General features: G+C 35.5%; 1 long non-coding RNA gene across 3 annotated transcripts in view; it reads right to left on the bottom strand.

Moving 5' to 3' along the window:
• Nucleotides 1–24,851, bottom strand: part of LOC149132105 (uncharacterized) — a 129,728-nt gene that overhangs the window by 4,898 nt on the left and 99,979 nt on the right. For 2 of the 3 annotated variants that reach the window (XR_016245116.1, XR_016245117.1), the window contains exon 2: nt 1,542–1,718. This is a non-coding gene — a long non-coding RNA (uncharacterized LOC149132105). Of the gene's footprint in view, nt 1–1,541; nt 1,719–10,853; nt 10,994–24,851 lie in introns of those variants that run through there. The other variant, XR_016245115.1, reaches the window with a different exon arrangement.

Below are 24,851 nucleotides of genomic sequence, written 5' to 3'. Positions count from 1 at the left end.
CACCAAACCACACCTTACTATCTTAAAACACTCTCACACAAAAGACAGTATTATATATACGACTGTCCTAGGAACAGGAAAAAGTACGTATGAATAATTTATGGGATGGTCTATGTTAGAAGAGCTTTGATCATAAGCATGCTTAATCAAGGTTAATTTGAGAATACAGGTTTAGAGCTGAACTAGCCAACCATAAACACGTTATTCAGAGATCACATTCCTTCGCCAAAGAAGAAAGAAAACTCAACAAAATCACAGTTAAATTAGAAAATTACTATTTGTACATCTCACAACAAGAGATATTCAGCAACAATACTTTGTAGTAAAGATTGTTTGCCAACATAACATGGCAGTCCTGGTTTAGGACGAATGTTGCTGTAATTTAGCCCCAGCTGCCATGATGTAGGACAAATTCAAAAAGTTAGACATCATCTTAATTGTATTAAACATGAGAATTTATCTGTCCCATTTTCAAACTTCTCACCCTGTCCTCACCTTTGAGAAACACAGCACTAAATAAGGAGACACATTGAGCAATATAGTCCTAGATGTCTAAAACAGTAAAATACTCAGAAATGGCATAGCACGAATACAGGTCTGCTCTAGGGCTAGAATACAAGTCCTCAACTGTAAATTCCCCCAACAAACATCTCGTTTCTAAATTGTTGTAAACTAAACAATGTATTGACAGTGGCCACAAGTGTGGGCTTAAAAGCTATTGAAGTTATTATATGCAGCTCCCATAATAATATTGGATTACAGTGCCTATCTTTCCTAAAACACGATTCTCTAGAGATGAAGAAAACATAAGAAATATATACTATGTAGCTCTCACTCCTCTCACTGTATATATAACACTTAGTTATGTTTTTTGAAGACATGCTGCAACTCTTGAGCATGAAAGAAAATTTAACATTTCACCAAAAGACTTCGTCACTCCTTCTTTGTACCATACTGACAAACTGAATTTGTTTATCAGATTTTATACTAACATTTATCACCTTGAAGGAATAGGTACTACCATCTCATGTATAGTCAGGGTTTAGAATTGTTACTAACTGGACAGAATATAAATTGAAACATTGTGTTAACATGTCCAAGATAAAGAAAACACCCCAAAAAGTGAAAAGAAAGCACCATAATTAACTTATTTCAGACTATATATATATATATATATATATATAATTTTCCAGAGGATGTTGCAACCGTTACCAATATATCATAAGAACTTACCTTAGGGGATCATTAATTAGATTCCTTAAGGGTCGTTCTCACAGTTTATATTTATATTTCAAGGTTTTTAACTTTTAAATTCGTATATTTAAAAGAAATAGAAACTTCAAACTCGATATATCCAAGATCGATCTTGGATATATCGAGTTTGAAGTTTCTATTTCTTTTAAATATACGAATTTAAAAGTTAAAAACCTTGAAATATATATATATATATATATATATATATATATATATATATGTATGTATATATGTATATATATATCTATGCATGTTAGCAGAATATAGTTTTGAAAATGTAAACTAACCTGTAGGATGTTTGTTTTCTTATTGTAAAATGTGAAAACAAATCTGGGAGTTCATCTTCCACATCAGAAGTTCCTGCTGATGGGACATCGCTACACCCTCCAGCAAAACTATTACTCAGGGCTTCAGCCATTGTAATCCTTAGCTGTGTAAACTAGAGCCACCAGGCTATAGTAACTCTGGAAAATAGAATAAAAAAGAATGTCAGTGAACGCTTAAATTGCGAAATAAATCAATGAATGTCATAATAAAATAAAAATGGAAACAGTAGTAATGGGAATTTCCAATGTTAACTTTTGTTCAATGTTGCAGAAAAAGAAATGTCAGCTAAATGCCTTGTGACATTTCACTGCAGGTCTTTACATTCTGCGTTCAAATGCCGCTGGAGATGACTTCCCCACCTTTCATTTTCTGGAAGGTCAACAAAATAGAATATTAATCAAGCATTGTGGTCAATCAAAGTCACCTAACCCTTTAAACAATATATAAGATCTTATGCTTGTGTTAAAAATTAATAACTGTAGAAAACATTCATTTTAAAAGTTACGCAAAATTATTATTATTATTATGTGAAATAACTTGGTGAGAGTTTCTCTGAGATTTCTGCAACTAAATGGATTCCATATAAATAATGAATTTTCTCTGATAATCCTCAAGACAGTTTTTTTGTATGGGTGCAGGCACTGCAGTGTGTGGTTGGGAAAACATTGATTCCCCACTGTATGGTTTCATGTTCAATCCCACTGCAAGGTCCACTGGGCATATGTCTTCTACTATAGCTCCCAAATGAACCAAAAGCATTTTAAGTGGATTTAGTAAATGGAAACTGAAAAAGGAAGCCCAATGTGGGTGTGTGTGTGTGTGTATGTCATCATCATCGTCATCATCGATTAACGTCCGTTTTCCATGCTGGCATGGGTTGGACAGTTTGACTGAGGTCTGGAGAGCCAGTGGCTGCACCAGGCTCCAATCTGATCTGGCAATGTTTCTACAGCTGGGTGCCCCTCCTAATGCCAACCACTCCGAGAGTGTAGAGGGTGTTTTTTACGTGCCACTGGCACAGGAGCCATTCAGGCAGGCCCAGCATCGATCATGTGCTTTTTATGTGCCACCAGCATTGGAGCCAGTCAGTAGGTACTGGCATCGGCCACATTCCGATGGTGCTTTTTATGTGCACTATGTATATGTGTGTGTGTGTGTGCCTCAGTGTTAGAATGCTTGTCTTCCACATGGGCAGCTCAGGTTCAGTTCCCAGCTGATACAAGGGTATTTATTTCCAACGTAGTGCCCCAGCAAGGTTGCAGTCTAATGACGACTGAAACAAATAAAAGATATATATACACACTCACACACACCATGTTATTGTCCATGTTTCCATGCTTGCACAAGGCAGATGAATTTTACCAAAACAAATTTTCTATGGCCAGATGTCCTTCCTCTTGCCACTGTCACCTATTTCAATCCAAAGTAATACTGCCCAATGGCCAGATACATTTTGGCAGAATATTAGAGATCGCTGGACTGGCCCTTGTGCCGGTGGCACGTAAAAAGCACCCACTGCACTCTGAGTGGTTGGCGTTAGGAAGGGTCTTACATATAGCTTTCCAAGCTGATCAATACAAATGCTTAACTTGGTGGATTTGGAAGCTGATCAGTGTTACTGGAAATTTCAACATCAATAGAGGTGTAAACAAATTGTTTTCCAAGCAAGGAAATTAACTGCAGTCTTATATCTGTAGTGACATAGAGTCATGTTTACAATTAAAAAGGAAATCATCATTAAGACAGCTCAAGAATCTGCGTAGAAATATATACACACATATATATGAGGTTGGATCAAAAAGTACTGAGACTGCTGCTATGGTAACAAAGTTAAAGTACACAGAGTGAAGCAGTTTGGCACAGATTGTCCTTGAACTCTGTTGCGTATGCACACTAAGGTATCATGTTCTTGCTCACTTCTGTTACTTGGAGCAGTGCTTAGACGTTAAGTCTGTAGAGTGTGGTCAACGCAAAAAGATTAGGTGTCAGTTGTGCAGGATCCCGATTGTGACAATGAAAACCGTCATAACAAGTGACGAATCGCAGGTCTGTGGCTATGACACTGAAACCCAAGCTTGAAAAGAATCCTACTGGAGAGAAACAAGGTTTCAAGGTGTCAAGGAAATTCAAGGGAAAGCGACAAGGCAGCTACTTACAATCCCAAAAAGGGAGTTCGAGGAATGCTTTAATTGATAGAAAATGATGTTGGATAAAGTGTGTGGTTTCACAACCAGACTACTTCAAAAGGAGACTAAATGCCAAATTTCTTTTTATAGCACCAGGTTCAATACTTTTTGAGACATACCTTGTATGTGTGTGTGTGTGTGTGTGTGTGTGTTTGAGTGCATATGAGCAAAGGCATGGGTGTGCGATTAGGGAGTTTACTTCCCATGGTTTTGTATAAACCCATAAGCCAAGTGATTGAGGAGCCCCTGCTCCATAGCACATTGGGCAAAAGTCTCCTATTGTTGCCCTAATCAACCAAATCCATAAGAATGAATTTGGTAGAGAAGGTGACTCAATGCTGCTCATTGTTTTGTTTTGTTTGTTTGTCTGTTGCATGTATGTGCCTGTGTTTGTTTGTTACACGTATGTGCCTGTGTTCGTTTACAACAAACAAAAGCAGACACACTTGACAAAAGTTGCTTGCAAGAAGTAGTGTTGTTTTTAATTCCCCTGTCAACAAACTGTCTACTCACTTTGCACTTTTGAAGATATATGAAATAAGTGATCCCTTATTTGGAAAAAAAGATTAGTGACAGGAAGAGCACCTGACAGTAAAACAATACCTCAATAATAGATTCGCCTCACTGATGCTAGTATAAAGGCAATCAAATGATTGATACCTACCACACTCCAAGGAGCAGATGAGAAAGATCTTGCTTAATAACAAAAACAAAAAAATAGACCATATCACTGAGGAGAGGGTAAATGGAGACCCGAGAGGGAACAAACCACACTAAAACCTTCATATATAATAGCAACAAGCTTTTTTAACATCTCACCTTAAAAGTTACCTCGATGCAGCGCAGAAACAAGAAATCCCCCAAAATACAAACCATACAAAAAGTAACAGGTATTAATGTAGCACGAGATTCTGTTCGATTATAATCATGTTGGCCGTCTGTACTGATGATAAACAGATACTTTCGTTAGAAAGTGTTGATTTTGAAACTATGGTCTACAGAGAACCGAGGTATTTATAATTTTCACTAGTCTCACTCGCCTGTTTTTGCTCCACTGAATCTTTCTTTGAGAATTTTTTAAGTGATCTTTTTCTAGCACATTTACAGTCGTCCTTTAGTGGTCTCTTTTATATACACAGGTGTTAATATATGTAGGCTATACACGTGGAACTAGAAACGAAGACATTCTCCTCATCAATGTCAATTGTAAGAAAACAGTTCTATCATCCTATAATAAATAAGGCGTGATGAGGTTAGAAGAGTGATAGAGGAAAAAGTAAGAAAAGGAAACTCACACGAACTAATTACAGGTGAACATATTGGGACTAATGGATGCAAGGAATATTAATGGAACCGAAAAGTAGAAACAGCAACAATATTAAAACACAACTGACCTGATATTGCTGTTTGAGAACATTAAAGAAAACCATGGAATCTTATGGATGATAGTAGCCCACTTAATGTAAAGGACTTATAAAAGAAAGAAAGAAAAGGAAAAATGCAAAGTAGAGATCTATAGACCACTTAGGAGCAATTTATAAATTTAGCACCTAAAACATACTTTTAGATATATTACATATTATCACTCAAGCTGCAGGATATGTAGCAACTTGTTTGGATAAATTAAATTGCTGACCTTGATTGCTGAAGAAAAATCATCACCATCATCGTTGCTGTTGTCATTGTTTTAATGTCTACTTTCCAATGAGTCAAACAGAATTTATTGTGGCAAATTTTCTACATACAGTTGCCCTTCCTCATTTGTTTCCAAGTTAGGTAACATTTCCCCAAGATCTGATACAATTCTCAAAGATTAGAAAAAAATAACATTGTTTGTATGACGGTGACTCTTGTTTACAAAGGGCAAGTAATGTCGAGATGAGGGCACACACACCAGGTGGAGAGTTGAGTCCTTGAGCAAGACACTTTGGTTCATGTTGTTCTAGTCTACACAACTGAAATGAGGAAGGAAAGATGGCTTCACCAGCTGAGTGCTAGACAAGCTCTCTCTTTCTCTCTCTCCCCCTTTCTTTCTCCCCTTCTCAATCCCACTCACCCCAACAAACTTTCTCATCTCACCTCACATCTAATTCAAACTATCTTTAGCTAAAAGTTTCTTTCTCATACTCTCTCATTCTCTCTTCCCAGTAGTTACATCCTCAAAGTTTTGCTGGCTCAGAAAGAGAACGCTGAGAGGGTATCTATGTCAGCTTACAACCACACAAACAGTTAAAACAATTGGCAGAAACATGGTAGATGCTACCAGGTCACACTTGCTTGTGAGTGACAGCTATAGAGTTTTCAAGACTAACGTCTTGTTGAACCCTTTATCATTCATACTCTGTCAAATGTAATACTTCTTTATTCACACTGTTTTAAAGCAATTATGCATTACCTTAGAGCTTGGAAATTTTGACTCATTGTTTATTTTTAGAATGACATCGTAGAGTAGGTGTGAGAAGTCAGATCTGGCCATTTGAATATGAAACAGCTAAAATATTTTGGCCTATGATAATTCAAATGCTTAAGACAGGGTTAGGATAGTAGGGTAAGGGACATAGATTTAGCTGGTATTTCTAGGATTTCAAGTGATCCTGTGGGGACTTCCCTGTTGGCTTGACTGTAAAATATTGTAGTAGAAACTACAGGGAGAACATCAATGATTTGAAACAAGGGAGATTAGACAATGTAAAACTGAATTTAACAAGGGAGGTAATAAAAGTGCAACATTAAAATGTTTAAAGGCATAAATCAGATTTTTTAAAGATGGGCTGTTGTCTGTGGTGGGTGGGTGATGATAATTATGATGATTTAGATGTTAGATAGAATGAAGTAAGGGGTAAGGTTTATAATTTTCAGGATTTTATCTTTCTGTGACTACATTTTTAATGAACAACACCTGTTTAATCCTGTGTGAGAATTGAACCCATGGACCACGTTTAACCAACAAAAACTAATCAGAAACATGGCAATAAAATTTACGAGATGTGTTGGTAGTCATACCTTTCCCAATATAAATAATAGTGCACTAAACAATATAAAATTAAGTTCAAATTTCTCCAATCTTCAATAAAAATCCAGATGTACAGGTATGGCTGTGTGGGAGGGGAGCTTGCTTACCAACCACATGGTTCTTGGTTCAGTCTCACTGTGTGACACCTAGGGCAAGTGTCTTCTACTATAGTCTCGGGCTGACCAAAGCCCTGTGAGTGGATTTAGTAGGTAAAGATTGAAAGAAGCCTATCATATATGTATATATGATGGTGCACACATGACTGTGTGGTAAGAAGTTTGCTTCCTCACCACATGGTTCCAAGTTCAATCCTACTGCGGATGTTTTGGCAAGGAGTTGAATAGCTGTAGGCCCTTTAATCCCAAGCTATTGCAGTACATGTTTGTGTTAGTTTCCTTACAGGATTGATGTAACAAGTGGCTCTATAAAGCAAGTGAGGTCCTTGTTTCCAATATTCTATGGAAACATGTCTGGTGTTATGGAAATATTAACTTACTTGGAAATAGGTGAAGGTTGGCAACAGGAAGAGCATCCTTCTGTAAAAAAAAATCTGCCTCAACAAGTTCTGTCCAACCCATGCAAGTATGGAAAAGTGGAGGTTAAACTGATGATCGCAAATACTGGAGGCAACCCTCTCTCAGCACACGTCATACAAATAATTAATTGTAATTAATTAGAACAATCTTAAAAGAATAACTTACCTTCAGCTCTAATGAGTTGCTTTCATTAGATCATTTTAGTAATAATAGTATACATGTACTAAATGTACGGTTAAAAAGTTCACATTGTAATCATGTGGTTTTAGGTTGCGTCCCACAACATGGCACCTTGGGTAATTGTCTCTGTTATAGCCTGGGGCTGACCAAAGTCCTGAGGCTTTTGTAAGCAGAAAGCGAAAGATGTTCCTTGTGTGTTTGTGTGTAAGCATGTTTGTGTCCTGTGACTGTGTGATGGCTGTAAACAAGTGTCACTGTCATATAAGCAGTGTCCTTCATTTCCAATCTTCCGTGAGAACATGTCCGGCCATCGGTAGACTACTACCTTGCTTCGAAATAGTTGAGGGTTTGTGACAGAGCAGGCTTTTATCAAGAAAGAAAAAAAAATCTAACTTAACGAATTCAATCTGACCCATGCAGGAGTGGAAAAGCAGACGTTAAAATAATGATGATAATGATGATGATGATGATTATACATGGGCTTAAGTAGGAACAGGATACTTGAATGGTTAAGAAATTTGCATTGAAACCAGAAGTCTAGGGTTCAATTCCAGAGGCAAGTATCATGTTCTATAGCTTTATGCTGACCTGTTCCTTGTGAATAAAATAAGGAAGACAGAATATATATGGAAACCGGGATGGTAGGGGTTACGCAAAAGATAATTACTGGTACTGATACCATTGAACAAATGTAGATTTTGAAAGACAGACTTTTTAATGGACACTTTACTAAAGATGGGTAGTGTATAATTTATTTATTTTGTTTAAAAAAAATTATTTACTTCGTTTAGAAAAAACCCTGATACATCTTTTGTGCATGACGCGCACTCGCGCTAGGTAGTTTTAGGATGCGCGAGTTCGCGAGAGCGCGCACCGGGACCACTCTTCTTGAATAGTACCGAAAGTTGTCGTCGATGTAATCGAGAAACACCCGCCTCACGTAATTTCAGGCCTTGTGCCTGTAATAGAAAGGATTATCTAATGTGTCCTTCATTTTTTTAAGGTAATAAATATTTCTTTCAGTGATATATAGCTGCTATTTCTAAAGCGAAGCGACCGCGTGGAGATTTCGTCAGCTTCGCCTTGCGACATTTTAGCTCGAGTACAACAAGAGTTACTTCCCTTACATCTTGTCGTCTGCTAATCGCTGTGTCGTCTGCTAACGATGTGAAATATATTTGACTGCGGCCATGCTGGAGCACCGCCTTTAGTCGAGCAAATCGACCCCAGGACTTATTCTTTGTAAGCCTAGTACTTATTCTATCGGTCTCTTTTTGCCGAACTGCTAAGTTACGGGGCCGTAAGCATACCAGCATCGGTTGTCAAGCGATGGTGGGGGGGGGGGACAAACACAGACACACAAACATATACACACACATACATATACATATATATATACGACGGGCTTTCAGTTTCCGTCTATCAAATCCATTCACAAGGCTTTGGTCGGCCCGAGGCTATAGTAGAAGACACTTGCCCAAGGTGCCACGCAGTAGGACTGAACCCAGAACCATGTGGTTGGTTAGCAAGCTACTTACCACACAATTTCACAAAGCATTTTTTTTTTATGTTAACACCTCTTTTAAGATTCCTTGAAACAGTCGGTTATTATCGATTAAAATAAAAATGAATAAAAACAACACAAGCAGTGTACCAAAAATTAGCGGGAAGAACGAATCTAAAACCGGCGTGGCCGAGTCGTAACCACATGGTTCCGGTTCATGGTTCTCAGCAAAGTTAGAAAAACACTTCATGCGTGTGGGTTGTTTTTTTATGGACACCTGAGCAAAAGCAGTTTTAACTGCCAACTACAGTAATTCATGTTATAGGAATATTAAACATAATTTTGCGAACGATTTAGAAACAGACAAAAAATATAATAACCACGAAATATAAAAACTTCGTTAAAAGTTTATTTTGTGGTATGTTTATGACGAAATAAAGAAAAAGGTGGTTTACCTGCACAAGTCTGCCTCTCCGACTTTGTTTTCTCATAACTTGTAGAAAAATGGCTATATTTTAATGAAATTTTCTACAAACACCTTTGAGATATTGTAGATAACGATTATATTGGAATTTAACATGAAAAAGAAATGGTTGGCGCTCATACATACATTATACTTTTATTTCAAGATTTATTTTGTGGAATATGTTGTGTAAGTATGTGAGTGCACCTACCAATTTTTTCCCCCCACATTTAATTCCTATATAATGGTAATCTACAAAAAAAGAAATTACAACACCTGAAATGTATTTTTAATAAATTTCATTAGAAAATAGCTATTTTTCCGAAAGTTATAAGGAAACAATGTCGTGGAGAGATTAACTTTTGCAGATATGCTGCAATGCGTTTCTAAGTATTACGATTATTTCAATATAGGAATAAAGAATAATTATCCTGAGTGTGTATTAGATTTTTTTTTAATTGTACTAAATACGTTACATTTTGAAAGAATTAAATGAAAAAATTTAAGAGGTATCAACGAAAAGTTATGAATCATGATTTAAAAGCTGTGTTTGCCAAAACGTCGGCAACATTACGAAAATGAAACTGGCAGCGTGCACAAGGTCGTAAAACCGGCTCGAAATAGCAGCCAAAATCTGCTTCAAATCATACACAAACGATTTGGAAGAGGAAGGATGCATTGTATATTATTTTAACGTGATATATACAATGTCTGCATGAAAGAGTCATCATCTCTTGAATATCTTTGATCATAAAGTCTGTTTGATCAGAGTTCACCTGGGGGTTAAACTAATTTAACTGATTTTATATATGGAACACGTTCAATGACGCCTTTTTTTTTTTAGTTAATAGTATTATTCTTTATGAATAAATACATAAATGTCTTATTTGCATATAAAAATTGTAAAATATTTAGCATAAAGTTTGGTAAAAGAAGAAACTGACCCACACTGTAAACCATTTATTTTATTTAAAAATAATCTCGTTTTTTTTATTTATTAAATAAAAGACCAATTTCTAAAATATTGCTAAAATATTACTAAACATCGTTGCTAAACATATGAGCAATTTTAATTTATACTCCTAGAATAAACATCAATTATCTGTTTTAAAATTTAATCTGAAACATTAATTAATGTTTAAATTCAAACTTAATATTAATTACTAAAATTTAATAAATAAAAATAAACACATAAAAGCAAAATTAGAATTCTATAAGATTTTAAACGATGGAACCTTCGAAGTACAGTAGTGCCTACAGTTTATTTGTTCTTAGAAATTGAATACTTCACAAACAATTCTAATGGGTATCTCGAAGAGTTTAGTCTTTCTATAAATTTAATTTTCAATGGGAAAACAAAAAGAAAGTTTGACTTGACATATTTTCATACCTTCTGGGGTCCAAAGTAAATTTTGAAATTACTATTTAGTTTTTTTCTCTGCGGCTATTTTAAGTCTCCGGTTCTCTTAGGTCTAGAACAGTCTTTAGCAAACTGCTGCCTTGTGGGACTTTCTGAAGGCCGGACCTAATTTCAAGGAGGAACACAACATTTTTTAATAGCGCGGCGCACCTGATAATGATCCATGTCTATACGGCCCACTTCTCGAAAAAGTTTGCTCATGCCTATCTAGAATAGTCAAAGGAACTGGCAGAAATGTTAGAGTATCGAACAAAAACACAAATATACATTGCAATTACCTTTTCCGGTTATCTACGTTCAGAGTTCAAATTTATGTCGAGGTCAACTTTTACCTTTCCTCTTTTTTGGAGCTAATAGCATAAAGACATGTGGCGGAGGTGTTGCAGTGTCGAACGAGATTTCTTGCGATATTTGTTTCTGAGTTCAATCCCAGCTCTAGTCAAATTTGTCATTTATTTATATAGTTATTTGTTTTCCAAATGGATTAGTTACGAGTAACGTAGTATTTCTTTCGAACCCCCGCGTTCTAAGTTCAAAACCTACTAAGATCAAACTTGAATTTTCTTTTTCGTGAGCAATAAATCCAAGATGGTAGATTGGCCGAATTGTTAAAGCATGGAACAAAAATGTCTGCTGGACATTTCCGCTCCGAGTTCATTTCTCGAGACGGGTGAGATACGTGTGGCTATGAAATTCGCTTTGCAATTACGTGGTTTCGGGTTCAATCCTACTGCGTGGCACCTTGGTTAGATGTATTTTTCTATAGAGCCGAGCTGACCTTAAGCCTTGTGGGTGAATACGGTAGACGAAAACTGAATGTGTGTGTCTCTATAATGGCTTTTTGCTCTCCGATTTCCTGGGCGGTAGATTTAATTCATCGTCCGCTTTAAAACCACTACACAAAAAGACACACCTTATATGTCCTTAACGAAGCCTGGTTTATATGCAAAGCATTCAGGTCAGAGCTTTAGTTTTGAGTATAACTTCCTCCTTTCCACTCATTAATAATAATAATAATAATAATAATAAAACCCTCCATAGATGCAGCCCTTCCTCTTCCTTTCCTGACACTAAACAGCAACAAGAATATTAAAAAAAAACGGGCTGTACTTATATGACCAACAAGCTTAAAACGAAAGGCAAAAAACAAGTAGCCTCCATGTGGATGTTATGTCTGCTAGAAATAACAATCAAATTCCACTGAAATCGCGCCATATATTAATGCTTCTTAATCTGTTTGACTTAGTAGCTTACTGGATGTCGATCGATTAAATAAAAATACAGGCGTAGATCACATAACGTATTTTTTCTCAAAAAAAGGAGAAAAGTTTGGAAGTTGAAAATTAAGAAAGATGAAGAAAAAAAAAGGCGAGGGGGGTGTTTAGAAGATTAACGGTTATCCTAATTTATTAATCACATTTAAATGTAATAAACATATGAATAAGACTTTAAAAATGAAATCGAATTTCGTCATCCTGTTTAAGTTTTTTATTTTTAAAAATTCAAGGCACACCTAAATACCTCGTGGTGCATCGGTGAAGAAACTTTTTGTGTTAGAGTCCTAAAAAAGGGAAGTAGCTATTATATAATGTATTAGCAAACCACTCAAAACGAGAGTACGGTTGCAGTCGGAAGGTCAAGGATCCTGGGTTTATTCGGCTGACTTTAAACGGAAATAAAAGCGATGGGGGATGGGGCTAAACGAACTCGCTCAAGACATGCTGAGTTTATTTTTTAAAAGTAAGTATATTTTATATATATTGACTAGGAAATGGCTGCAAAGTTGGTAGGGTGAGATGCTTATCCCTTCCTTAATGGTTTATGTAAATAACAGACAAAGAAGTGAAGCTGCTGGAAATAGGAATCGAAACATGAAGGAGAAAGAAATAAAAACGAACCCGCAATATATAATACTTTCTGCTAAAGGCACAAGGCCTGAAATTTGGGGGCTCTAATGTTTCACTGGTACTTAATTTATCGACCCTGAAAAGATGAAAGGCAAAGTTGACCTCGGCGGAATTTGAACTCACAACGTCAAGACGAACGAAATACTGCTAAGCATTTCGCCCGGCGTGCTAACGATTCTGCCAGCTCGCCGCCTTCCAGCCGTATATATATAATACAAAGTAAACATAACATGGTATAACACGTATATGTTGCCTGCATGGAAGCATGCATGTATGCATGGATGGGTGCTTTTTACGTGCCACCGGCACAGGGGCCGTTCATGTGGGTCTGACATCGATCACATACGGATGGTGCTTTTTACATGCCACTAGTGCAGGAGCCAGTCAGGGGACATTGGCATTGACTACATTCGAATGATGTATTTTACATGCCACCGGAATGAGAGCCAGTCAGGGGGCGCTGGTCACAGCTACGATTTTGGTTTTACTTGACTCAACAGGTCTTTTCAAGCATATCATATCATACCATATTGCCCAACGCATCAAAGGCACTCTTAAATGAGCTGGACATGCAACACTAACACCGGCTATGTCTGCAATCTCACTTTAGTTGCTGGGTCTTCTCAATTAAATTAATTAGAATTAAAAACTGTAAAATATTAATCAGAAATTATGCAATATATAGATAATTTTTAATTAGTAAATTCTTTCTTCCTGATAGACGAAAAATATTAAAAAAACAAAAAAAATCCTCTTTCTTCAGTTCAGCAGTAAGAACAAGAACAAAAGTAAGAGAGATATTTTTCAGTTCTTTTAATTTAAGTTTTGGAATAATCAAAGATTTTTATCAGAGAAGCAAAAAAATTCATTGAAGTAAAAATAACATAAATCAAAAATTAAATAATAATAATAATGATGATGATGATGATGATAATGATAATAATAATAATAATGTTTTTATTCTAGCTTTTTGTTTTTTAGAATACACTGGAAATCATTCTTTCTTAATATTTTTAAAATTCAATTCTAGCATCATTTTTGATAAATGATACTATCTTTTAAGTGACAAATTGAAATTTCTAACTGAAAATAGAAATGAGAGATTTGTATTTATGTGAGAGAGAGAGAGAGAGAGAGAGAGTGTGTGTTTGTAGGTGAATGTATGTATATGCTCTCCCCAGACACAATAAAACATATAGACACAAAAGCACACACACACATACACATGTATATTAGTGTGTATCTTTATAGAAAGCTTTGTATTCAATTATATGCAAAACTTCTCATGTAGACATTGGTTTGACAGTTTGGTTAAGAATTTTACTGAGCAACCAAATGGTTTTGAGTTCAATCCAGCTATGCAATGTTTTGAGCAAATGTTATCAACTCCAACAATGCCTATGAAAGATGCTACCATACTTCATTGATCTCTAATCTAACCTTCTGAAATCCAGGTATCACTCATTTTTGCCGATTTGGACTAGAGCAACGGGAAATAAAGTGACTTACTCAAGGACACAATGCATTGCCAGGAATTGAACTCATTACCTAACGATCATGAGCTGAATGCCCTAACCACTAAGCCACGCACCTTCGCACTAGTGACCAAGAATGGAGTTAATCACTTATTTAATTAATGTATTGATGCTTTTGTGAGTGATCAAGCTCCACAAACCTTTGAGTGTTTTCATTTTGTCAGGATGACTGATGACACCACAACGTTTATAATTATTGCATTGTTGTACGATTCAAAACTTTTTATTCTTTACAAACAATACACAATGCTTCAACCGAACTACAATTCTCTCCTGTTTATATGTATGTTTGTGTGTGTTTGTATGTCCTATCATAAATTTGAGTGATGTTTCTCTATCCATTATGTTTTTATGTTTGTTAACTCCTCCTAATCCATTGGTGCAAGGACAACGAAACTCAAACCAGCAACTCCCCCAATCCTAGGGAATATCCTAAGGGGGTCTATTTTTTTTAAGGGCCACCTAAGTGTCCCACTAACCCTCACCTATTTTTTCTGCATTTTAAACTAAATACATGGCATTGATGACCAAACTGGAGCAATGACAATGAATTTCATATCATGAACTTCCAGTGAGTATCATAAGGAGGTTTAATTTCTAAAGGGCCACTTAAATGTAGCTCCCACTGACCCCTTATTGTTACTACATTTACCTTGCTCCTACACTTATTGATTAAACTATGATCAGCACCAGCGCTTAGCACATTTGCAGAAATAAGTTTGGGCCTTCTAAATACCTTCACATACATTCAAATCGGGATAAAGTGTTATAACAGGTATGTTTCAAATGTGGTGGTGTGGATATTTATATTTTGTAGTTTATGAAACTTATGTCTAGTATATATATATATATATATATATATATATATATACACACACAAACATATATGAGTATATATAAAAATATATATATATATGTTAATTCTCTAAACGAGGTATTAACAGTAACTGCACGATAAAGTGAAGTATATTGCCACTTAAATGTGGCTGACCCCTAGGGGTGGATGTTACTGTTGCTTTTAGCCCCAGGAGGACATCTCCTCCAGCTGGCTTATCGACACACTTCTGTGTCCTGTCTATTTTTTGTTTTGCCAAGGGAAGTTATCCCTCTCATCGTGATCTGTAGCACGAACGGACTCGAGTTTCAGGGTTATTTCCCTTCGTCAGCGTCCGATAGCCACCGATCTACGATGAAAAAGCTAATTCCTGGCAAAACTTATATATCTTTTTCCAGTGAAATTATTCACTGATATCGAAAAAGTGAAAACAAGCAATGTTAATTCTCTAAACGAGGTATTAACAGTAACTGCACAATAAGGTGAAGTATATTGCCACTTAAATGTGGCTGACCCCTAGGGGCACCAACTTGCATATATCATAAGTGTTTAACACTTTGTTTAATATCAATGGCCTACCAACAGGAATCTCAGTCCACACAGCGTCAAGGTATAATATAAGATATACATATATGACCCAAAAGAAAGCAATAAGATGTCCCATGGGGACACAACTCTGAATGTAATGCTTCTTATGGGAGAAACAGCTGTAAGCTAATGAAAGTGATTATGCAACTCCTGTTCTTTTGCCTTTTATTGATTGATATTGGTTTCAAATATTGGCACAAGGCCAGCAATTCTGGGGGAGTGGGTAAGTTAACTACATTGATCCCAGTGTTCAATGGTACCTGTTTTATCAACCCTGAAAGGATGAAAGGCAAAGTTGACCGCAGTAGCATTTGAACTCAGAACATAAAGACAGACGAAATGCCGCTTAATATTTTGTCCCATGTGCTAATGATTCTACCGGCCTTCTGCCTTAGGGTTATATAAAGTTATAGCTATATAACGATACAATTTTTTTAGAGACTTCATTACATTGATCATAGGAACAGCATTGTCCCATTCAGTCAGCAATTCACTGTTTAAGCTCTTATTTATGAGAACTTCACAGTGAATGAAATAATAAATTATAACCATGCTTAGATTCACGTTTCTTGTCAAAGTTACAAACTGCTGAGAATATCAAAAATATTTCAAGCTCTATCAATGCAAATTCCTACACACTCCAAAATATTCTATCAGATGTGAAATATGAGCCTGCAATTCCAAAAATATCTTAACAAGCATCTCGTTTCAAGTTCCTTCAAAAATAAAAGCTGGTCAGTTATATCATCTTTCTGAATAAACTAATAAATTCCATTACGCGTTGTTTTTCAGTTATGTCCATCGTTTGACAATTTGAATGGCATATAATGATTCCTAAGACCACTTATAAGTATTCTATAGTATATCTGCTGACAACTGAGTAACACATCTATAGACTTTACATGGAGATTCCAGACGTTGGTAGCAAAGATTTCTTTAAAACTTCTTCATAAGAGAGAAGTCATTTTCTAAATTTACAAGAATTTGTTATTTGCAAAATTTGAAATCTTTTATTCCCGCAATAAAAGGATTCTGTTTAGCCATACTTCTTGATGTCCAAGTTCAGAAAATACCATTTTAATGCAAGAAATTTCACATGTTACTTTTCTCTCTCTCTCTCTCTCTCTCTCACACACACACACACACACACATGCTCACACACACACATACTCCAGTACAGCAAAACACCTGTCATGTTCATAGCTGATGTGGGTTCATATCCTACATGCAGCCTTCAACATATTTTATCCATAGGATTTTTTTTCGCCTAATATATTAATATCTTTTACTTGTTTCAATCATTAGACTGTGGCCATGCTGGGGCAACACCTTGAAGAATTTTAGTTGAATGAATCAGCACCAGCACTTATTTTTTTCTCAAGCCTGAAACTTATTCTATCGGTCTCTTTTGCCACACCACCAAGTGACAGGGATGTAAACACACCAACACTGGTTGTCAAGTGGTGGTGGTGGTGGTGGGGTACAAACACAGACACAAAGACACACACAAACATATATACACACATGTATATATATTTCAGCATGAAATCACATTTTGTCTCCTCAAATCAGCATGGCTGTCGAAAATTAAAATGCCTTTTCTATTACCTACAAACAGTGTTAGTCTTGGTTCTCATTAGATTTTTTAAATCTTTCATTGCATGGAATAACGAACATTAAAACCGATGTCTCTTTCACTTTCTACTTACAGATCTTCATAACAACCACTGCCAAACCTGTACCACTTTGATTAACAGAGATTGCAAAAACAGCCTCCAAATAAAGTCAGCACAATTTAGATGGTTCCAACAACACAGAGACACAGAGACTTAGATCAAGGAAACAATCTTGTACATAATTCTATCTAGTTCCAGGCAATACACAAAACATTGAAGATTTTTAGAAACACTAGAGAACTTGATATCAAGTATTCTGATATCATCATGTGCTAAAATGAAAGTACTTGTCTTCCTGTGATCTACAATGCTCTCCTTCATACAAATGGTGTTAGATTTCAACTTGGTAGAGTCTCTTGTGCTGAATTGTCATAAGTTAAATTCTATGATAAATAATTATAGATCTATTCCTTGTGCATTATTCCCAGTCAGTGGTTGGACAATGAATAATGAAACAGTTTGAAATTCTGTGAATACAACCTCACATCCACATGTATTTATTCAGGTGTGGTTGTAAGGTACAGGTGGGGGACTGAGTGATGGGGAAGCTTCCTTCCCAGTTATGTGCTCTACATGGTACCTTGAGCAAGTGTCTTCTGGTGTAGCACAGGGCTCACTGAAGTCTGGTGAGTGGAATGAGTGGATGGAAACTGAAAGAAACCTATAACACACACACACACACACACACACATCCTTAGAGTTCATTTATGTGAAACGTTTTGAGTGTGCTCATAAAAAGTTCCTATGCTGTTCATTTGGGCTACCACATATTCCAATCTTCCAGATTAATTCTATGGAATGGTTATTTGTGTGGTGCTGCTATAGGGTAGGATAAATATAGCAATAACAAGAAGTCTTGGATGGAAATTCATAAGTCTTTTGATGCATTGCTACATATGTTTCCTCAAAGCACATGTTTTTTGTTGCTACATTCCCCCTCATATAAATATTTATATATATATGTGTGTGTGTGTGTGTGTGTGCATATATATATATATACATACATGTGTATGTTAGTGTGTGCTCTTGTTTTAAGATCACATGATGGTTGTAAATGAGCATCACCATCATACAAGCAGTGTAGTTCATTTCCAGTCTACCACAGAAAATATATTATTTGCTTAGACAAGTGAGGGACAGTAACAAAAAGGACATCCGGCAACAAAAAGATTTGCTTCAGCAAGTTCCGTCTTACACATGCAGGCATGCAAAAGTGGACATTAAAATGATGGACATTAATAACGCTGCTGCTGCTGATGATGATGATGATGACAATGTGAATTAAAGACCATGAAGGCTTTTTCTGTCAGCTTGGCTCAACTAAACAATTTCCATTGTTATTTAACAAGATTCATCCACACATACATTCCCAAAATGTCTATAATTGTAACAGAAGACAATTTAGCAAATTGTGAACGAAAGTTAAGTCTGAGGTATCTCGTTTAATTAATGGTACAAGATTAATGGCCTGACAAAACTTACTACAGTGCTAATACAGTGTTGGCTATGAATAAATAAATATATGGACTCGTTTTGATATATATATTTAGAATTGCAATGAAGCTAGATTCTCAAGGGCTTTATCAGTAGCTTTAATGAAGATGGGAGTGATTGATAAAATTTATTTAACTTGGTTTGGCAGGAAAATAATGGTTTTACAATTTTCTGGCAAGGTGCACGCATGGTTGAATAATTTGTTTGCCAACCATGTGATTTTAAGTTCAGTCCTACTGTATAACCCTTGGCACAAGTATCTTTTTTCTAGTGCAGCCAAAGATCAAGCGGAGGATTGTGGATTTGAATTTGGTAGATAGAAACTGAAAGAAATTCGTTGTGTGTCTCCTCATTTTGATGTCACATGACTGTTGTAAATGAGCATTACTGGTATATAAGTGATCCCTTCATTTGTAATCTTCCACGAAAACATGTCTGCTCATGGGGGGGGGGAATACTACCCTGCTTGGAAACAGAGCAGAAAGAGCAGCAAGAAGGGTACCTGGTTATAGAAATTCTTCCTTAACAAATTCCATCTGACCAAAGCAATTATGGAAAAAAGAACATGATGATGATGGTGATGATGATCTGTTGCATCATGTGTGATTACAGAGGATATTATAGGGAGACATGGCTGCTACTTATTGCTGCTGAAAAGCTGAACCTTCTACTCATGAAGAAACTAAAAACAAAATGTCTGAGTCATCTACAGCACCTAAAGAATCAACACAGAAATGAATACAACACCACAAACTTAAAACTAAATTATGAAAAAGAACATATCAACGACATAGTATAGAGATTTGATACTGGACATTTGATGCAAAGAAATGTAGAAAATAATGAAAAATGTGCATAGAAAGTATGAGTTTCCTTGTTAAAAACATTTCCAAGTGATAGAGAACAGCAATCTTTTTCCAGTTGACTTATTTAACCTTTTGTTACTGTATTTTTAGTGAAATACAAAGCTGTTGTTCCAATTAATTTTGAAAATATCAAATGATTTACTAACATAACTGCCTAACTGCCGTTATTGAGTCGGTGTTTGGGGCATAAATTAAATTGGAATGTTGATGGATAGTTTTAATTTAGATTATTTTCAAACAGTAATTGGTACCATAGAACCAGGAGCAGTCATGGGTGTCAGAAGGATTAAAGACAAGAATCACAACAATGACAGAGATTGGCCAATGTGGAGTGTCAAGAAACACGCCATTTTTTTTGTTTACTGCTTCTGTTCTTTGGTAACGCTGAGTTAATTTCTCAGCTCTGACAAAAAAAAAAAAAAAATATAATAAATGGATAGTTTACTTTAGAAAAAAAAAATGGACAAAAATATACTTTACAGAATTTTTTAGAATGAATGTAATAACCAGCCTAAATTGAATTGTGTATAATGAGAAAAGCTCAAAGAATTTATACAATCAAATGTATAGGAAATTTTCTGTATAAACAAATTATGGTAGAAGAGCTAACTAAAGGTGGTGGTGGTGGTGGTGGTGGGGAGGTTTAACACTCTATGGTATCTCTCAGTGATGTTTCCAATGATAATTTTTGTGAACAGATGAATCATTTCTTTGGGTTCCTGTAGTCGGAATCCATGTCCAGAATGACAAAGAATGCCAAGAGAAAAAAAAGAAAAAAAGAGGAAGGTTACAAACACATTATTTGCCAAATGAAATTGCAAAATTAATTTATTTCTCTTAACTCTAGTTTCATTTTGATACACAGTCTTTGAAATGTCAAAGGCAAAAAAATCACTGTTCAATAATACAACACCTGATGCCATACATGTTGAACAGGTAGAATTTTTGCCATAATTTATCTTCAAAGTATAGATTGTGATCTTCAGATTCAAGAGAGATCTGTATCTTTTGAAGATGTTTGTAAGGGTTAAATTCCCAGATAAAGAATCTCATAAAGTAACCATGAAGTAAAAATAGCATTCTCTTGGAAGGTTGCAGATACCAAGATGTGACAAAGGTACCAATATAACAATGAAGTGTATACATGAATAAAAGATGATAGAAAATGAAGCAGTGGTGGTGAACACACGGACACACAGGCACAAAGACACACACATACACATGCAGATAGATATGTGTATGTATAAATATAACTGGATTCTTTCAGTTTCCATCTACTAAATCCACACTCACAAGACTTCAGTAGAAGACACATGTCCAAAAGTGCCATGCAGTGGGGCTGAACCTAGAACCATGTGATTAAGAAGGTCTTACTACACAGCCACACCGGCAACATTAATTTTATACTGTTGACAGGTGGAAAACATGTCACTGTAAACTAAAATTAAATTACAAACGAATGAAAGGAAATTAAAAGAAATTTTGGATAAGAATCAATCAAAGAAACTGAAAGCTAAAAGACCTGACATATGCGGAATCATTATTTCAAGTATCTTTTTTTTAAGGTCACTGTATTCTGTCACCGGTAGTTTAACAAGAATTAAAGCTGCAAAGAAAATTCCTGGTATTTTTTCATTTCCCTGGAAAAAATTTACTCAATAATATTGGAAAAGCTTTTGACCACAAAGTAAATGTCATTTTCATAAATTTACAATGCTGTTGTAAATGGCAAAGAACTCTCAAATGAATAAATCAACTTTGATAGACTGTGAGAAACAATGACATGAATCCCTAGATCACTCAGCAAAATATACAAACTAGAAAACTTCACTTAAAATATTTTTGTATCATCCCAGATTTTTCAGCTTCCCCATAGCATTCGTTCAATAGGCTGAAGCCTTTTGTAACCATATTTCTGTTAAAATACACTGCTTTTATTGTGTCTGGGGAGAGTCATTCTCTTTTAGTGCCTTAATATTTAACACACTCAATGGTTGGAAATCAAACCGGTAAGTGTATTAAATAATAAGGCACTAAAAGAGAATGTCTCTCCCCAGGCACAATAAAATATGCTTCAACACACGAATTCACATAAAGAATCTTGTAAACCAAATCCAAAAACGAAAAACGCTGCTTTTGTTTTAATGAAATTTTGAAAAAAACCGAACAATTTAAGGAAATAACTTTGTCATTAACAAACTGGTGTTTGGAACATAGATTCATATGAAATTTTGGAGGAGGATTTTAATTTAGATGTTTGCATCATAGATACTAGAGGTGATTTTGGGTAGGTCGATATGAAATGGGTTAAAATGATTAAAAAACTACCTGACAAACAAATCTACCACAAGGTCACCTAGTGTCCTTAGTCTGATGCAGCACTGAATTGGAAATCAATTGAAATATTGATTTCAGGCAAAACTTTGTACACAAGATGGTGTGCAAAACGTTTCTTAATAAATGGAAACCCAGTTAGACATTCTATGATTTTTGGTAATAAATCCATTTTATAATAAATGCCATTTTCTTCTTTCTTATCTATCAATTCATCATACATTATCCTCTGATCGAGACAATCTGCAAATAATTTATTTGGAGAAACAAAATAAAAATAGTGAATTTAATTAATTTATTCATTGAGGTATCATATGCAATATAAGGAAAAAGAAAGATTGTGTTTTATTTTTAGTTAAAGCTTATTTCTTCCTCACACCACCACCACACACAAAAACTATGTCTATGAATATTTCATTTTCAAATATATCAATAAACTGGGTGATGAAAGGAAAATGTTAAAGACAAGGAGACTGGAAGAATAAGACAGAGAGAGGGAATGAAAACAGAGACAGATTTACTCAAGTTTTCAGACTGTAAAACAATTCATTTTGCTGCAGACTTATTTTGATTTTTGAAAGTAGTTCCTTCTACCAATTAAAACAAATTATTTTTGTAATTAGCAAACTATTTTACAAAAACCCTCAGTCAGTAGAAATAATTCTCCTTTTAGTAAAGTAAATAGATTATTTTCATCATTATCATTTAACTTCTATTTTCAATGTTAGCATGGGTTGGCTGGCTTGACAAGAACTGGCAAGACCAGGGGGACGGGGATAGTCGATTACATCGACCCTAGTACTCAACTGGTACTTAATTTATAGACCCCGCCACTGAAAGGATGAAGGGTGAAGTCAACCTTGGCGGAATTTGAACTCAGAACGTAGCAGCAGATGAAATACCGCTAAGCATTTCACTTGGTGTGCTAACGATTCTGCCAGCTCATCACCTTGATAATGATAATAATAATAATAATAGTGATGATAAAAATGGAAGATGATAATGACAGAGATGATGAAAATGGCAATGTTACAAATGAAGAGAAAAAAGATGAAAGTCAATGAGAAATAAGTTGAGGAATGTGACAAAATAAACAATAACACTTTTGCCATCTGGCACGATGATGATGCTGACGATGATAATAATGAAGATGATAACAAAATGAGGACAATGATTTTGATGACAACAGTGTTGAGAATATTGCCAAAGAGGATAAGAAAAATGACGGCAATGATAAGCCAAAGAGGTGGTTCTATACAACAGTATATTTTAATATATTTTTTTCTTGAGCTCTTAGACTCAGAAAGCTGATTACCCAGGTTCCAAGGTATGTAAATCATTGAAGTCACAACACTTCCCCCTGACTACAACACTAGTCCATTACAAGATTCAAGGCTTGTATTTCAAAGGGGAGGGCACAAGCTGATTGTATTGACTCTCATACTTGATTGGTGTTACATTTTATTGACCTGAGCAGATGAAAGCTAAAGTTGGCCTCAGAAGGTAAAAAGCCAGAAGAAATGCTGCTAATAATTTTACAAGCTCACTGCCTAATGTAGTTGCTTAGTCTGCTGGAAATAGTAGTTTATTTTCCCTCATTTCAGAACAGAATTGTCTCAAAAGGAGGCGAAAGACACATTACTTAATGTAATTTGATTTAGGTTATTTGGAAGAAAGAATTATGAGATGGTAACAGCTGGAATAACATTGCTTATGGAGCAGCTGGATTAGAGCTGAAGTCACCTGACACTAAACAGCAACAGCAACAACAACAATAAAGGTTGTGAGCCGATGAGGATGTCTCCAAATATTTGCCCAATCTGCTGGAAATAAAAACCAAACCTCCCTCAAATAATACACCTACCATCATAAAAATGTAAAAGATCCATTGTAGAATATAATCATGGACATACAAATAGACAGATTGGTCATAACAGGGTCAGGTGTGAGTTGTCCTTGCACTAAAGTACAATGAAGATAATAACAATGGTAACTAAGAGTGGGATGATGACTATGATAGCAACAAGAACAATACACGGCAACATATTTATTAAGCTGACAGCAACACTGTAGTTTAGAAACAATATTATATTATATTATATTATTATTATTATTACTATTAAGGTGGTGAGCTGGCAAAATCACTAGCACACCAGGCAAAATGCTTAACAACATTTCACTTGTCCTTAGGTTCTGAGTTCAAATTCCATTGAGGATGACTTTGCCTTTCATCCTTTTGGGGTCAATAAATTAAGTACCATACCAGTGAAACACTGGGGTCAATGTAAGCCACTAGTACCCTCCCACCGCAAAATTTTAGGCCTTGTGCCTTTAGTAGAAAGGATCGTCATCGTTGTCGTCGTCATCATCATGATGATGATCATCATCATCATTATTATTATTATTATTATTATTATTGTGGTGTTGGTGGTAGTTGTTGTTGCATTTTTTTTCCCCCTTATGTATGAGTGTCCAAAGAATCAATACTCAAAAAGATCAATTCAGAAAGAGGGAAGTTGAGATAAACCTTCTGTTACATATTAGCGTTTTATGAAAAAGCAAAACAAAATTAAAAGAAAAAGAAACAAAAACGAAATGAACAGAGAAAATTTCTTTTTTAAAATCAAGCAACATATTTTCCGACATCAACTCCTTCCAATACAACTGACATGATACATAAATAAAATAATTTTAAAAAATGATGGGAAAAAAAAGGGTTTTCTTCCAGCAGTG

Source organism: Octopus bimaculoides, chromosome 18, assembly GCF_046866305.1.
Source record: "Octopus bimaculoides isolate indiv1 chromosome 18, ASM4686630v1, whole genome shotgun sequence".
Classification (NCBI taxonomy): Eukaryota; Metazoa; Mollusca; class Cephalopoda; order Octopoda; family Octopodidae; genus Octopus; species Octopus bimaculoides.
The sequence above is the reverse complement of the archived record's forward strand: the minus strand, read 5'-3'. Positions and strand labels throughout refer to the sequence as shown.